Source organism: Petromyzon marinus, unplaced genomic scaffold, assembly GCF_048934315.1.
Source record: "Petromyzon marinus isolate PM22_M1 ecotype Great Lakes invasive population unplaced genomic scaffold, UKy_Petmar_22M1.pri1.0 PM_G_Scaffold_1, whole genome shotgun sequence".
Lineage (NCBI taxonomy): Eukaryota > Metazoa > Chordata > Hyperoartia > Petromyzontiformes > Petromyzontidae > Petromyzon > Petromyzon marinus.
In genome coordinates this window covers 6,291,261-6,299,612 of record NW_027422650.1, presented here as the reverse complement: position 1 = coordinate 6,299,612, position 8,352 = coordinate 6,291,261, and positions in this window count along the sequence as shown.

Genomic DNA, 8,352 nt, shown 5'->3' with positions numbered 1-8,352 from the left:
CAATGTCCCCCATGCAATATGGCTGACTTGGAAGTCACCTATAGGACATGGCCACCAGCACAATGTCCCCATGCAATATGGCTGACTTGGAAGTCACCTATACAATACAACCAGCACAATGTCCCCCATGCAATATGGCTGACTTGGAAGTCACCTATACAATACAACCAGCACAATGTCCCCCATGCAATATGGCTGATTTGGAAGTCACCTATACAACACAACCAGCACAATGTCCCCCATGCAATATGGCTGACTTGGAAGTCACCTATAGAACATGGCCACCAGCACAATGTCCCCCATGCAATATGGCTGACTTGGAAGTCACCTATACAACATGGCAACCAGCACAATGTCCCCCATGCAATATGGCTGACTTGGAAGTCACCTATACAATACAACCAGCACAATGTCCCCCAAGCAATATGGCTGACTTGGAAGTCACCTATACAAGACAACCAGCACAATGTCCCCCATGCAATATGGCTCACTTGGAAGTCACCTATAGGACATGGCCACCAGCACAATGTCCCCCATGCAATATGGCTGACTTGGAAGTCACCTATACAATACAACCAGCACAATGTCCCCCATGCAATATGGCTGATTTGGAAGTCACCTATACAACACAACCAGCACAATGTCCCCCATGCAATATGGCTGACTTGGAAGTCACCTATACAAGACAACCAGCACAATGTCCCCCATGCAATATGGCTGACTTGGAAGTCACCTATACAACATGGCAACCAGCACAATGTCCCCCAAGCAATATGGCTGACTTGGAAGTCACCTATACAACATGGCAACCAGCACAATGTCCCCCAAGCAATATGGCTGACTTGGAAGTCACCTATAGAACATGGCAACCAGCACAATGTCCCCCAAGCAATATGGCTGACTTAAAAGTCACCTATACAAGACAACCAGCACAATTTCCCCCATGCAATATGGCTGACTTGGAAGTCACCTATAGGACATGGCAACCAGCACAATGTCCCCCATGCAATATGGCTGACTTGTAAGTCACCTATACAACATGGCAACCAGCACAATGTCCCCCATGCAATATGGCTGACTTGGAAGTCACCTATAGAACATGGCCACCAGCACAATGTCCCCCAAGCAATATGGCTGACTTGGAAGTCACCTATACAACATGGCCACCAGCACAATGTCCCCCATGCAACACGGCTGACTTGGAAGTCACCTATACAAGACAAGCAGCACAATGTCCCCCATGCAATATGGCAGACTTGGAAGTCACCTATACAACACAACCAGCACAATGTCCCCCAAGCAATATGGCTCACTTGGAAGTCACCTATACAACATGGCAACCAGCACAATGTCCCCCATGCAATATGGCTGACTTGGAAGTCACCTATACAACATGGCAACCAGCACAATGTCCCCCAAGCAATATGGCTGACTTGGAAGTCACCTATAGAACATGGCCACCAGCACAATGTCCCCCATGCAATATGGCTGACTTGGAAGTCACCTATACAAGACAACCAGCACAATGTCCCCCATGCAATATGGCTGACTTGGAAGTCACCTATAGAACATGGCCACCAGCACAATGTCCCCCAAGCAATATGGCTGACTTGGAAGTCACCTATACAACATGGCAACCAGCACAATGTCCCCCAAGCAATATGGCTGACTTGGAAGTCACCTATAGAACATGGCCACCAGCACAATGTCCCCCAAGCAATATGGCTGACTTGGAAGTCACCTATACAAGACAACCAGCACAATGTCCCCCATGCAATATGGCTGAATTGGAAGTCACCTATAGGACATGGCAACCAGCACAATGTCCCCCAAGCAATATGGCTGACTTGGAAGTCACCTATACAAGACAACCAGCACAATGTCCCCCATGCAATATGGCTGACTTGGAAGTCACCTATAGGACATGGCAACCAGCACAATGTCCCCCATGCAATATGGCTGACTTGGAAGTCACCTATACATACAACCAGCACAATGTCCCCCATGCAATATGGCTGACTTGGAAGTCACCTATACAATACAACCAGCACAATGTCCCCCATGCAATATGGCTGACTTGGAAGTCACCTAAATAAAATGGCAACCAGCACAATGTCCCCCAAGCAATATGGCTGACTTGGAAGTCACCTATACAATACAACCAGCACAATGTCCCCCATGCAATATGGCTGACTTGGAAGTCACCTATACAACACAACCAGCACAATGTCCCCCATGCAATATGGCTGACTTGGAAGTCACCTAAACAACACAACCAGCACAATGTCCCCCATGCAATATGGCTGACTTGGAAGTCACCTATAGAACATGGCCACCAGCACAATGTCCCCCATGCAATATGGCTCACTTGGAAGTCACCTATACAATACAACCAGCACAATGTCCCCCATGCAATATGGCTGACTTGGAAGTCACCTTTACAATACAACCAGCACAATGTCCCCCATGCAATATGGTTGACTTGGAAGTCACCTATACAACACAACCAGCACAATGTCCCCCATGCAATATGGCTGACTTGGAAGTCACCTATACAACACAACCAGCACAATGTCCCCCATGCAATATGGCTCACTTGAAAGTCACCTATACAACATGGCAACCAGCACAATGTCCCCCATGCAATATGGCTGACTTGGAAGTCACCTATACAACATAGCAACCAGCACAATGTCCCCCATGAAATATGGCTGACTTGGAAGTCACCTATACAACATGGCAACCAGCACAATTTCCCCCATGTAATATGGCTGACTTGGAAGTCACCTACACAAGACAACCAGCACAATGTCCTCCAAGCAATATGGCTGACTTGGAAGTCACCTATACAAGACAACCAGCACAATGTCCCCCATGCAATATGGCTGACTTGGAAGTCACCTATAGAAGACAACCAGCACAATGTCCTCCAAGCAATCAGACTGACTTGGAAGTCACCTATACAAGACAACCAGCACAATGTCCCCCATGCAACACGGCTGACTTGGAAGTCACCTATACAAGACAACCAGCACAATGTCCCCCATGCAATATGGCTCACTTGGAAGTCACCTATACAATACAACCAGCACAATGTCCCCCATGCAATATGGCTGACTTGGAAGTCACCTTTACAATACAACCAGCACAATGCCCCCCATGCAACACGGCTGACTTGGAAGTCACCTATACAAGACAAGCAGCACAATGTCCCCCATGCAATATGGCAGACTTGGAAGTCACCTATACAACACAACCAGCACAATGTCCCCCAAGCAATATGGCTCACTTGGAAGTCACCTATACAACATGGCAACCAGCACAATGTCCCCCATGCAATATGGCTGACTTGGAAGTCACCTATACAACATGGCAACCAGCACAATGTCCCCCAAGCAATATGGCTGACTTGGAAGTCACCTATAGAACATGGCCACCAGCACAATGTCCCCCATGCAATATGGCTGACTTGGAAGTCACCTATACAAGACAACCAGCACAATGTCCCCCATGCAATATGGCTGACTTGGAAGTCACCTATAGAACATGGCCACCAGCACAATGTCCCCCAAGCAATATGGCTGACTTGGAAGTCACCTATACAACATGGCAACCAGCACAATGTCCCCCAAGCAATATGGCTGACTTGGAAGTCACCTATAGAACATGGCCACCAGCACAATGTCCCCCAAGCAATATGGCTGACTTGGAAGTCACCTATACAAGACAACCAGCACAATGTCCCCCATGCAATATGGCTGAATTGGAAGTCACCTATAGGACATGGCAACCAGCACAATGTCCCCCAAGCAATATGGCTGACTTGGAAGTCACCTATACAAGACAACCAGCACAATGTCCCCCATGCAATATGGCTGACTTGGAAGTCACCTATAGGACATGGCAACCAGCACAATGTCCCCCATGCAATATGGCTGACTTGGAAGTCACCTATACATACAACCAGCACAATGTCCCCCATGCAATATGGCTGACTTGGAAGTCACCTATACAATACAACCAGCACAATGTCCCCCATGCAATATGGCTGACTTGGAAGTCACCTAAATAAAATGGCAACCAGCACAATGTCCCCCAAGCAATATGGCTGACTTGGAAGTCACCTATACAATACAACCAGCACAATGTCCCCCATGCAATATGGCTGACTTGGAAGTCACCTATACAACACAACCAGCACAATGTCCCCCATGCAATATGGCTGACTTGGAAGTCACCTAAACAACACAACCAGCACAATGTCCCCCATGCAATATGGCTGACTTGGAAGTCACCTATAGAACATGGCCACCAGCACAATGTCCCCCATGCAATATGGCTCACTTGGAAGTCACCTATACAACACAACCAGCACAATGTCCCCCATGCAATATGGCTGACTTGGAAGTCACCTATACAACACAACCAGCACAATGTCCCCCATGCAATATGGCTCACTTGAAAGTCACCTATACAACATGGCAACCAGCACAATGTCCCCCATGCAATATGGCTGACTTGGAAGTCACCTATACAACATAGCAACCAGCACAATGTCCCCCATGAAATATGGCTGACTTGGAAGTCACCTATACAACATGGCAACCAGCACAATTTCCCCCATGTAATATGGCTGACTTGGAAGTCACCTACACAAGACAACCAGCACAATGTCCTCCAAGCAATATGGCTGACTTGGAAGTCACCTATACAAGACAACCAGCACAATGTCCCCCATGCAATATGGCTGACTTGGAAGTCACCTATAGAAGACAACCAGCACAATGTCCTCCAAGCAATAAGACTGACTTGGAAGTCACCTATACAAGACAACCAGCACAATGTCCCCCATGCAACACGGCTGACTTGGAAGTCACCTATACAAGACAACCAGCACAATGTCCCCCATGCAATATGGCTCACTTGGAAGTCACCTATACAATACAACCAGCACAATGTCCCCCATGCATTATGGCTGACTTGGAAGTCACCTTTACAATACAACCAGCACAATGTCCCCCATGCAATATGGTTGACTTGGAAGTCACCTATACAACACAACCAGCACAATGTCCCCCATGCAATATGGCAGACTTGGAAGTCACCTATACAACACAACCAGCACAATGTCCCCCAAGCAATATGGCTCACTTGGAAGTCACCTATACAACATGGCAACCAGCACAATGTCCCCCATGCAATATGGCTGACTTGGAAGTCACCTATACAACATGGCAACCAGCACAATGTCCCCCAAGCAATATGGCTGACTTGGAAGTCACCTATAGAACATGGCCACCAGCACAATGTCCCCCATGCAATATGGCTGACTTGGAAGTCACCTATACAAGACAACCAGCACAATGTCCCCCATGCAATATGGCTGACTTGGAAGTCACCTATAGAACATGGCCACCAGCACAATGTCCCCCAAGCAATATGGCTGACTTGGAAGTCACCTATACAACATGGCAACCAGCACAATGTCCCCCAAGCAATATGGCTGACTTGGAAGTCACCTATAGAACATGGCCACCAGCACAATGTCCCCCAAGCAATATGGCTGACTTGGAAGTCACCTATACAAGACAACCAGCACAATGTCCCCCATGCAATATGGCTGAATTGGAAGTCACCTATAGGACATGGCAACCAGCACAATGTCCCCCAAGCAATATGGCTGACTTGGAAGTCACCTATACAAGACAACCAGCACAATGTCCCCCATGCAATATGGCTGACTTGGAAGTCACCTATAGGACATGGCAACCAGCACAATGTCCCCCATGCAATATGGCTGACTTGGAAGTCACCTATACATACAACCAGCACAATGTCCCCCATGCAATATGGCTGACTTGGAAGTCACCTATACAATACAACCAGCACAATGTCCCCCATGCAATATGGCTGACTTGGAAGTCACCTAAATAAAATGGCAACCAGCACAATGTCCCCCAAGCAATATGGCTGACTTGGAAGTCACCTATACAATACAACCAGCACAATGTCCCCCATGCAATATGGCTGACTTGGAAGTCACCTATACAATACAACCAGCACAATGTCCCCCATGCAATATGGTTGACTTGTAAGTCACCTATACAACACAACCAGCACAATGTCCCCCATGCAATATGGCTGACTTGGAAGTCACCTATACAACACAACTAGCACAATGTCCCCCATGCAATATGGCTCACTTGAAAGTCACCTATACAACATGGCAACCAGCACAATGTCCCCCATGCAATATGGCTGACTTGGAAGTCACCTATACAACATAGCAACCAGCACAATGTCCCCCATGAAATATGGCTGACTTGGAAGTCACCTACACAAGACAACCAGCACAATGTCCTCCAAGCAATATGGCTGACTTGGAAGTCACCTATACAAGACAACCAGCACAATGTCCCCCATGCAATATGGCTGACTTGGAAGTCACCTATAGAAGACAACCAGCACAATGTCCTCCAAGCAATAAGACTGACTTGGAAGTCACCTATACAAGACAACCAGCACAATGTCCCCCATGCAACACGGCTGACTTGGAAGTCACCTATACAAGACAACCAGCACAATGTCCCCCATGCAATATGGCTCACTTGGAAGTCACCTATACAATACAACCAGCACAATGTCCCCCATGCAATATGGCTGACTTGGAAGTCACCTTTACAATACAACCAGCACAATGTCCCCCATGCAATATGGTTGACTTGGAAGTCACCTATACAACACAACCAGCACAATGTCCCCCATGCAATATGGCTCACTTGAAAGTCACCTATACAACATGGCAACCAGCACAATGTCCCCCATGCAATATGGCTGACTTGGAAGTCACCTATACAACATAGCAACCAGCACAATGTCCCCCATGAAATATGGCTGACTTGGAAGTCACCTATACAACATGGCAACCAGCACAATTTCCCCCATGTAATATGGCTGACTTGGAAGTCACCTACACAAGACAACCAGCACAATGTCCTCCAAGCAATATGGCTGACTTGGAAGTCACCTATACAAGACAACCAGCACAATGTCCCCCATGCAATATGGCTGACTTGGAAGTCACCTATAGAAGACAACCAGCACAATGTCCTCCAAGCAATAAGACTGACTTGGAAGTCACCTATACAAGACAACCAGCACAATGTCCCCCATGCAACACGGCTGACTTGGAAGTCACCTATACAAGACAACCAGCACAATGTCCCCCATGCAATATGGCTGACTTGAAAGTCACCTATACAACACAACCAGCACAATGTCCCCCATGCAATATGGCTCACTTGGAAGTCACCTATACAACATGGCAACCAGCACAATGTCCCCCATACAATATGCCTGACTTGGAAGTCACCTATACAACATGGCAACCAGCACAATGTCCCCCATGCAATATGGCTGACTTGGAAGTCACCTATACAAGACAACCAGCACAATGTCCCCCATGCAATATGGCTGACTTGGAAGTCACCTATACAACATGGCAACCAGCACAATGTCCCCCATGCAATATGGCTGACTTGGAAGTCACCTTTACAATACAACCAGCACAATGTCCCCCAAGCAATATGGCTGACTTGGAAGTCACCTATAGAACATGGCCACCAGCACAATGTCCCCCATGCAATATGGCTGACTTGGAAGTCACCTATAGAACATGGCCACCAGCACAATGTCCCACATGCAATATGGCTGACTTGGAAGTCACCTATAGGACAATGCAACCAGCACAATGTCCCCCATGCAATATGGCTGACTTGGAAGTCACCTATAGAACATGGCCACCAGCACAATGTCCCCCATGCAATATGGCTGACTTGGACGTCACCTATACAACATGGCAACCTGCACAATGTCCCCCATGCATGCAATATGGCTGACTTGGAAGTCACCTATACCATACAACCAGCACAATGTCCCCCAAGCAATATGGCTGACTTGGAAGTCACCTATACAAGACAACCAGCACAATGTCCCCCATGCAATATGGCTGACTTGGAAGTCACCTATACGACATGGCCACCAGCACAATGTCCCCCATGCAATATGGCTGACTTGGAAGTCACCTATACAATACAACCAGCACAATGTCCCCCATGCAATATGGCTGACTTGGAAGTCACCTATACAATACAACCAGCACAATGTCCCCCATACAATATGGCTGATTTGGAAGTCACCTATACAACACAACCAGCACAATGTCCCCCATGCAATATGGCTGACTTGGAAGTCACCTATACAAGACAACCAGCACAATGTCCCCCATGCAATATGGCTGACTTGGAAGTCACCTATACAACATGGCAACCAGCACAATGTCCCCCATGCAAT